This window comes from Entamoeba invadens (genome assembly GCF_000330505.1).
Source record: "Entamoeba invadens IP1 unplaced genomic scaffold scaff_1105074726705, whole genome shotgun sequence".
Lineage (NCBI taxonomy): Eukaryota > Evosea > Mastigamoebida > Endamoebidae > Entamoeba > Entamoeba invadens.
In genome coordinates this window covers 270,183-281,234 of record NW_004440440.1, presented here as the reverse complement: position 1 = coordinate 281,234, position 11,052 = coordinate 270,183, and positions in this window count along the sequence as shown.

Sequence of the window (11,052 nt, the reverse complement as noted above, 5' to 3'; positions counted from 1 at the left end):
ATATAATACAGTCACAACAGTATCCAAAACCAAAACACTTCACAGTGTGAAACACGAAAATTTGGAAGAAATGCTTTCTGATATCATTAAAGAAATATGAGAATCAAATATATCTATTTCATTGGAAGTCATAAGACATATTGCAAAACAATGTGCTCAAAAATTGGGAATTGATGATTTGGAATTTTCTCGTGGGTGGATGGACAAATTTTGTAAAAGGCACGACTTAAAATCGAAAAGAATAAGTGGTGAATCAAATGATGTCGACCCTACAAAATATAAAGAAGAAATAGATATGATAAAAAGTGAAATAGAAAAATATAAAATAGACGATGTTTTTAATGCTGATGAGACGGCACTTTTCTATCGACTTTTTCCATCAAAAACAATGTGAGACATTCCAGAAATTTTCGGAGGTAAAAAATCAAAGGATAGAAACACGGTATTAGTATGTTGTTCACTTTCAGGAGGAAAAAGACCTCTCTTGTTTGTTGGTAAATCAGTAAAGCCAAGATGGTTGGAAAAAGCTGAATATAGCAATGTCAAAAAATGTATGTTTCTCAGTCGAACTCCTGGATGACCACTTGTTTGTTTCACAAATAGCTAAAGGAGTGGGAGCTTGAGTTGAGTCAACTAAATCGGTTTATTCTGCTAATATTGGACAACGCACCAAGTCACCAATTGGATATATGGTTGTATAACATTGTTTTTGATGAAGAGTGGTATGATCGCTTAGGACTCAATGATAAGAAGAAAAATGGGTTTAGGTTGCGGTTAAAACACATAAAAATCGTTTTTCTGCCCAAAAACACAACTTCTGTGTTTCAGCCATGTGACGCCGGAATTATCATGTCACTCAAAAATCACTATAGAACATATCTTTGCCGTTATTATTGTAATGAATTCACAAAAACGAAAGAAGCGGGAAAGGAATTTCAAATTACAAAAATTGTTATTGGTGATGCTATGAATTTCATGTCGGAATGTTGGAAGAACAAAGTCAAAGAAGAGTCAATAAAAAATTCATGGAAACATGCATTATTCGGGGTTAATTGTGTACAAGAATTGCCACATCCAGATTACACAACACAAGACTTAAACTATGAAAACCTGCCTCCGGTGTTGTCAAAAGATGAAGAATATGGTGATTTGGCAAAAATAAACAAACACTAAACGTGTTCTCTGTTTAAAGCCGAAGAAATAAAAAGAAAAATAACAAAGAGGAAAGAAAAATTGAAAGAACTCAAAGTTTTGATAAAAAATGAAGAAGAAGCAGTGGAGAAATTAAAAAATGATTTAATTATAATATGTGACAAAAATGAAGACTTAAAAACATTTCCAGAACAATTAAATGATTTGTGATTTTTTCGTTTTTCAACTTTTTGATACCAAAGTGTTTGTTTGTTTTTATTTTTGTGATTTTCTGTTCAAATACCATAAACACAAAAACGAGTATATCAACAAAACCCGATTTGTCTTGCTTTTTGGACTTGTTTTTTAATTTCCCCCAATAAGTGTTTTTAATTTTGATTGGTTAAAACTTTTCTTAATGGGAAGACCTCTTAATGAGAGGTTTTACTGTATTGGGTAAACAAACAATAATTGTATTTCTTTACAATATTTTTATTTAAACAATTGTATTTCATATAAAAATGTAGTTTTTGAAAATCACACATAGTTACCAATATGACAAGACATGGGATGATAAATAAATAATTAACAATCATGTTTAAATGTAATTTTTGATCTAAACATAAACTAAAGATATTTATTGTTTTTGACATATTTTTAATAAATGAATATATCTTTATATTTAAAATAGGTGTGACCATTTTCATTGTGTAACTACACAAAAAACTATTATTTTCCAATAGCTCACTGTCGATAATAACATGAAAATAATGTTATTTAATATATATTATTTTTTAATTATGTCTAACTACACGCATAAATAACACGAATATGAAAATGACACTACAATTGATATTGAATAGTGAAATAATAATATGATTATACAATTACTTTTAATGATTGTATTTTGATAATTGAAATAAAATGATTTACTTTTATACTCTATACGCCCATTGAAAAATGAATTAGTTTATTAAATGTGTATACCTTTTAAGTGTGTAAACATATAATTTCAAACTACTTATAACCAAAATTTGTATTGTATAAAAACGCGAATTGTTATTTTCAACGATTTGTGGTTCACACCCTTGTGTACATGTTATAAATAAATAAATTATTTATTTTATGGTTGAAATAACTGACAATTACAAAAAGTTTGTTAATGATAAATTATCAGATGTATATGAAAACAAATAATAATTATAATGAATATAATTATAATAATTGATAATAAACGAATTTGTATTTTTAATTACATTCATGTTGTCACTTAGATATGATAATATATATAACTATAACAATTAAAAACATTTTGATATTATTAATATTCAATTTGAAAGTAATTGAATTGTTATTAAATGTTTGTGTATTATTAGGATAACATGGGCATTGTATTTTGTATCCAAAAAGACAGACATTTTAATGCACTTTTATGCATGATCTATAATAATAACATACAGTTATAATAGATAAAAATATTTAAAAAGGTTTTTTGTAATAATTATGAAAATGTAAAGTGAAACGAAAAAACCACACCTGGAGAGAAACCCGCACCCATTTTTCTTTTTCTTCTTTTACCAAAATTATTGTGTTTTTTACTTCCAGAACACGGAAAAAATAAAAAAGTCGGGTTATTATAGTTTCTTTTTCTTTCTTTTTCTACCTTTTAAGTGTCTTTATTCAAAAACAAAAAATGATTCGAGTTTGATCAAAAATGAACTACAGATGGATGATAAAGTCAGTGACAAGGATAAAGTTATTGACAAAGTATAAATAACCCATTTTTTCTAGGATATTTCCAGTTAAATGATTTTTTCTCTATTGGTATGGGTTATTAATCCCAATAAATGGATGGTAAAGGTAAAGTAGGTGACGACACACTTTTGCTATTTTTTCGTTGTTTTCCAAAGAATTGAGGCAAAAAAGACCAAAAATTTTAATAACACAAAAAATGCAAAAGTGTATTCAACCTTTTCAGAAAAAACAATCTTAATAAAAAAGAACTTAAAAAAGGAAAACCAAGATTCAAAGAAAATAGAGACTCAATTAAGACCCTCCCAGTCACTGTCATCGAGCTCAAAGGTTTCCAACAAGTTCGGTTGGAAATTGTAATGGGGAAACAGTCTCATAGGTTCATTAGAACGGGTTTGTTCTCCGTATAATCTTAATATTCTTGAAAGAATGGGTTCGTTTAAAGTTTCGTTGAATGGATCGAGGACAATGGACTCTGCCATTGCTTTGATGTGGCAGACCTTTGTTTTGTTTGTCATCCTTTTTTTGCTTTGGGTCAAGGTCTGCGATGTTAATGACATTAACGTCGTTATTGGGAGCTGTGAGTTTTGTCATTGTTGATTGGTTGGGAAATACTGTTGTATGGAAAAAAGTCTGAAACTCTTCAACAAGTCTAGAAGCACTTTTTATATCAATGAAAAGGCGGAAAGAGCCTTCAACATAACGAGAAACCATTCCTGCCCTCTGAAACGACGCGATAATGGTCTCATGTGTTGCTGCTCTGTCGATGCTTGACAGTATTGTGGTAATTGTGTTGGTAAGTCTCTTCCCACTTTCCATTCTCTGTCCTCTCTCTCGAATTGCGTCTGTTGCCACGTTATTTGCATCTGCTAAATAACCAATTATTTCTCGAATTGCAACATTGAGATCAACTCCTTGTTGCTCACCTCTGTGCTCTAATGAGGTATTTGGAATGATTGGGACTGTGGAAGGTGTTGTTGGAGGCGATGGTCTCGTCAATTCAGAAGATGAAACAGAGGTTTTGAAAAGGGGAGTTCTGTTTGAACATTGTTTTTTCACTGAACCGAAAAGGCACAGATCCAAAGGTTGCACCAAATGAGAACAGTGTGGTATTTACTTATGAAGTTTGATGTGTGATTGTGCCAATTGTGTACTCAACTCATCGTAATTGTGTCCAGAAAAAACCGTCGATGGTGATCAGTGCAGGCGCGTCTGGTGGAAGTCGAAGTAAAATTCTTTTGGCTTTGATGTATTCAACCACTACATTCATCATCCAGTTGCAGAAGATTTCCTTGGTTGCAAATCCTGTGTTGTTGGTAAAAAATGTTGCATCAGAAAATGTCGACAACAGCTTAATATCAAGCGTTTTATTGGTCACTACAACACCGGGACACGCTGTAGTGCCATCCAAACATATCATACAGATAATAGTGGATCTCTTATTACTTCTTCCAACACCAATCTTAATCCTTTCAACGTCAACATTTTGGGGAACAAGCACTCTGACGGTTTTCTTGTCGCAAAAGTCTTGAAAAACAACTTCATCAATGTTAAATACAAGACCACTATTTATACCATTAAAGTCTGCCATCTCCATGTAATTCGTTATGATGTCCTCGGGGTTTATTGATAATCGTCCGATGTCTTCCGGTTTCCCTTCGATTGTTTTGAGGTCAAACGTTTTGAGAACCCACTTTCTCACCGTATCTGGTTTAAACGTTGTTCCAGTTGTTCTTTCAACCAGTTTAGAGAATGCTGCAAATGTCAAAGCTATTTTTTGATTATTGCAATATTTGACAAATGCGTCAGCTACAAATTTGGTTCTTTTGTCAAAGAATGTCGGTCTTTTCATTGTTGTCCTTCTTCCAGTTGTTTGTTCGTTCTTATATTCGGTAATTGTCTTTTGAATGATACTTGGATGCGAATTGAACAAATTTCCAACTGATCTATAGGTGACAAAAGACTCTCCTCTTAGAATTGAAAAGACTGTTGCTATTTGCTCCCTTCGGGTTTCCAAGCGAAAAAAACAATTCATCAAATATAAAGAATTGCAATATTTGTTGTGCATTCAAAACGTCTTTTAAAGAGATTTTTTTGATTGATTGACTTCTTTTAATTGTTCTTTCACGCTTTCAACATTATGTGTCATTTCTTCATAGTTCATAAGTTTTCTAATCAATTTTTTGCTTTTTCCAGAGCCCAAATCTTCTGGGAATTGTTCCAGAAAGCGACAAGAAAGAATGTCCGCGAGCTTCAAAGGCATAACAACATGAACATCATTTGGGGTGAGAGGATTGACAAGTAGTGTTGATTCAATTTCCATGTAATAAAAAGGTTTTTTACAAATTTTTATTTTGATTTTTTTGTTATTTTGTTTTATAAAACATTAATTTTTGTCACCGACTTTATCCTTGTCATTTTTTTCTTATATCTGTATCAAAGAACAAAAATGGCCCGGATTTTTACGTGTTTTCAGTGTATTATAACAGTGTTTCAAATTTGTGTTTATTCAAAAAACAAATATACTATTATTTAAACTATATATATAGTTTAATGATTTAAACTATTTTTTTAACTTGTAATAGTTTATCAAACCCCAATTTTTAAAAATAGTTTATATTTTCACAAGACAAATTTTATAAAATAGTAATGTATAGAAAAATATTCAGAGATTTGCTTTTTTCTAGACAAATGTTTTTTTGATCAAATTATTTTCTATTATATATATAATACTCACGAGTCAAATTCAATTGCATTTTCGTGAAGATGCTATATTATAGCTCAGTTGTGTGTTTAATATCACCATTTTTTAAATAAGTTCAAAAACAATAAAAAAGTCAAGATATGTCTTTTTTAACACATATCTTTTTTATGAAGTTGTAAATAAAAACAAAAATTCTGATATGCAAACGAATGTACATCAACATTACTATAATGTATCACTGCTTTATATCATACTGTAACATTATACAAACAAGTCACAGAATGTGTTTTTTATCATAACAATCATTATCAATTATAATAAAAATTTGTTATATTTTTAATATTTTTTTACATATTAATTATAAGAAAACTTATAATTAAGATAAACAAGTTCAAATATTCAAACTCAACACAAACAACAGAGGTGTGTTTGTGTTGAGTTGTTGCGGATCCCCATTACCGTTTGGCAATTTTATTTACACACAGCGTATATAAATTAACAAATAGATCATGCAAATTACGCGCGACTAATGTTTGTTTGTTTTTATGTTATTTATTATGTTTAAGTAGCTGATATATACAAATAATCAACTATTAGAAATGGGTTTAAAGTGGATATAAATTGTTGATTACTTATTAGTATTTTTTATGGTTAATAAACTGAATAACAATCTATAGTTTAGATACTATATTAAACTATTCAATAATTAATTGTTTGCAGTCTTGATTATGAACTAAACCATATATTTTATTTTTTTAAATTTAAACATTTAATAAATTATATTAAAATTAAATAAAAATATGTTCAAAAGCTTATTAATCACTTCATTAGAAACATCAGGATAATATATGTTAATTTTTAATTTTTTAATAATTTATATTTGTTATTTAAGGCATGGTTGGAAAAAAACAACGTTCCGGCAAAATATTTTTTCTTTTATTTGTTAAAAAATATTTTTTGCCAACTCAGCGCCCAGTCACGGGAAAAAAATCAAAATAGAACAAATCGACGTATAACTTTTTAATAGCCTGTTTTAATGTTTAAAAGCGGGAAAAAATCCAGTTTTCATTTTTAGAACAAGAATCTCGAATAAAAAAACTAATAATTAATTGTATATTATTTATAATAAATAGTAAAATCGAGATAATGGAATAGCAGTAATGGGATATAATTCAAATTATCAAGCTCTATTGATACAACAAATTAATAAATTAACTACGATTTTAAAATAAATATAGAAAAAAATAGCAAATCCAAAAGTGATTAATTAATTTAAACATAATAGGTGATAAATACTCAATTTAACAGGATTAATAACATTTTTAATAACAATAATACAAACAAAAAGAATAACAAAACTAAAAACAAAAAAATACAATATGTCAATTAAATACCATAACACAATTTGTCAAAAATGATGTTTAAACAATATCTAAAGCCAAAATAGAATCATCAAAGACTATTTTAAAACAAAATGTAATTATTTAAAATGACTGAAGAGTGATTTAACAATTAATAATTTAAACTAATATTAAAATTATATTTTAACTTTGAATATCCAAAATAAATTAAAAATTAATATAAATGAATAATTAAGTATAGTAATTTATAAACGATTTGAAAAACCAAATCTGTTACCAAGTATTTCACCTTTCTCAAGAAGGCACAAATAAAGAGCTTTATCGACTGTTTTTTGTATTAAGTATTAAATGAACTCACGGCTTTAGTTTTTTCAGGAGTCTGTCCCAAAATACAATTTTGATTATTCAGTTTACATGTCTTTCTCATACAAAAAATACATTTAAAAGTTTTCAGCTCTGATTATCTTTTCGCCATTTTTAAAACTTCTTCACTTTTGTTATTCGTTATATTGGCAAACGCGTGTTTGGTACTTACTTTCAAATGGATGTCCACAAATTTTGAGCAAGTGACTCACTTTCTAATTTGTCGAGTAAGATACAACTATTTTTTACTTGATAGAAATATAGTAGAGTTTTGTTTAAATGATTTTGTTAAATTAAAATTTTTCAATTTGAGCTTTGACATCTTCTGATAATTTGAGTTCCTTTTTCTTATTTTTTAATTTACGGATTTGCTCTTTCGAATTGTCATTTTCTTCATTCAGTGTGTTAACAATCGTTTACATCTTCACAATATAATCTTAACATCAGCTTTCTTAATTCCACAAAAGCGCCACTATTTTTCCAACAACCGTAACGGTAGCACATTAAGTAACAATTGGTGTGCTCTGTTATATGTTTTATTAAAGTTTTTCTGTTATATCTTATGTTTCGTATTTTTTCAATTGTTTTGACTTAATCAAGTTGTTTTATTAAAATTGACTGATAATTTTTTATAATCCAATAATTTTTGTTTGTTAATTTTTACTCTGAAATATCTTTTTGTTTATAAACGAAATATTACAATAAAATTTTTACAGAATGTTTATTAGTTTGATGAAAAATCCAATAAATTTTGCTTTAAAATTTGGATAAAACAGATAAAATAGTTTTTAATGTATATTAATGTATTTGATAATCGAAACTCACTTTCAGCGATTTAATAAACAATGTTTTATAGTTATATTATTAATATTTGCGAAATATTAAACAATTTAATAATTAATCAAAACTCGAATTATTATTCAACCAAAAAACTTGACAAAATAATGTAGAAATAATTTTACATTTCGAGGATACAGTATTTAACAATCAAATCTTTTTTATAACAATGTTCAGTTGAAAGAAAATATTAACATTATAAATAATTATTTTATTAATTGATGTTAATAATTGTTATTAACTTCAATTTATAACTTAAGTAATATTTCATATTTTTTAAATATTATTTCTTAGTTAATATATAATAATTCAACATTTTTTTATCTTAAATATTTGTTAAAAAATTTATTGATTTTTTTCAGTGTCAAATTTTTTAATTTATTCTTTATTGAAACATCATAAATTAATCAAATATCAAACGAAAAAATAATTCTATTAGAAGTAATAAGGTAAAAAGTTAAACAATGGTAAAAAACTGTTAAAATAATAATGTATTGCAATCATAATATACAAGCAAAAATAATGTTATTATTTTCAAAAAAAGAAGGAAACGTTTATATAAATATTATAATTAACATATAATGAGTTTTGATAACGAATTGACATATAATAACAATATACAAACTTAATTATAATTTTTATAATAAATTATATTAACAATTTATCATAAATTACTTTGTTTGATAAAATTAAGTTAATTTGTTGATAACTTTTAGATATACATAATTATTGTTAACTTAAATATAATAAAAATTTGTGCAAAAGTATATTATTGGTTTGTATTTATTATTTGTAAATAAACTATATTTTATACAATAAAACAATAATTTAAATAATATGATATATTTTATAAAATTTGTTTATTTTATAATATAACTTTATTTATTTTTTTTCAAAAAATACATTATTACAATTATTAATTTATCAGATAATTGGTTTTGTTATTGAATAATCATTACCTTACAACATCTTGATATACTCTGTTTAAGGTGTATATGTTAAATATTTTAATTTACATTTTGAACACAATTTTTGATTGTTTTACCTCTTGCAAAATAGAAATTAAATAAAGTATAATTTGTTGAATATATTATAGAAGTTAACCTTTTTCGATTTAAACGCGAGTTTATTCAACTAAAATACAAAACAAATGGAAACACATTTTAAAACACAAGAAGAAGAATTTGACAATTGTCTTACATTCAAACCGTGGTTAAACGATATACCAAAATCAGAATTAATTCGAATCCATTATTGTTTTGTGTGTAACGAATTTAAAAAGATGAATATATTTATCACATCAGTTTACATTCACAAATTGAAACATTACTTACAAATGGATTCTTAAAATATTGGTTTTCAAAAAACAAAAAAATTTTGAATTTTGTTGCACTGAATCGTTTATTTACAAGCAGTAATTCTTATGCCCATTAAGTGAATATTAAATAGAAAAAACAAATTGAAAATAAAATATTGAAAAGTGGTATAACACAAGAAATACTCAATTTTAAAGTGTCTGTCATAAACGATGAATTACATCGTTTTACAAGAAACTTAAATATCATTTCTCCGACACTTATTAACATTGAAAAATATTCAAACGTACATATTTATTTCAATTACGAAAATAATGAATTATTTAAGTTTCAAGATACACAACATATGCAAGAAGTGCAAGAAGTGCAAATGCAAAATTCACAACATCCACAAACACGTTTACAAAAAATCAATGGGTCTTTAATGGAGTGTATCATTGATAACGACTGTGAAAATAATGATGATGTTTCATCTGAAAATTTAAATAACAATAAAGAAGTTGATACTATTTATTGGGATTCATCATCGTGTTGTGAAGAAGTTTCTGGTTTTGATAATTTAGTTGATGAAAACAATGAAAATATTGTTGTTGATGATATTAGTGAAGAAAGTGAAGAATATATTAAAGATAAAAGTTTCAATAAAGAATGTGAAGAAAAGATTGTTCAATATTTATGGGATTTAATATGTGAAAATAATGATGTTAAATTTGGAATAGATGATGTTATTGTATCGAAAATTAAAGAACAGGTTCAAACTCATTCAAAAGAAAGTAAAATTGATAAAATAGTCTTAAAAAAATACTTTGTTATATACTATGCATTTTATTTTAAACGAATATCACTATCTCGTTTTCAAATAGATAAATTACTTGAATTAATGAGAATACAAAATAAATATGGAGAAAGTTGGATTGTAATTGATGTATCTGCCAAAACTATTGAAAACAAAATGAAATTGATCGATTTTATTACAAAAAGTAAAATAAAAGAAATTGGAAGCAAAAAGGAAGATTTTGAACTTATTGCAGATGCTTCCACTTTAGATGGAGATTCGGTGTTTAGTCTATATATTCGTACATTAGACCAAAATTTAAAACCAAAAGAACGTAAATTAAAAATTGGAAGTTACTATGGTACCAAGACGGGAATGGCATGGGAAACTTGGATTAGAAAAGTACTGTTTCACTACAACCTTAGTATTGAACATTTAACTGGAATAACCGTTGATGGTGGTTCGGATATGACGATGCTTGGTATGAGATTACAATATTTAGTTTCTCAATATAAAAAAAGAAAAGCAGAAAGGTGTATATACAAATTAAAACAACAACTTAATGATGACATTTGTATCAATTCTTCAACAATTTCAGATGAAATTATTCAAAAACAAAATTTTATTGAATCTTTGAACACCAATGAAGGAAAGCAAAAGTCGTTCAATTATAACTACTGTTATAACCACCGAACATCAAAAGCATGTAATAAAATTTTCGAAAAAAATGAGGGATTGATTATCAACCAATTTATTAAAGACATTTCAACGCAATATTGGAGAGGACTTTGGAATGATTACAGGGTTAACCAT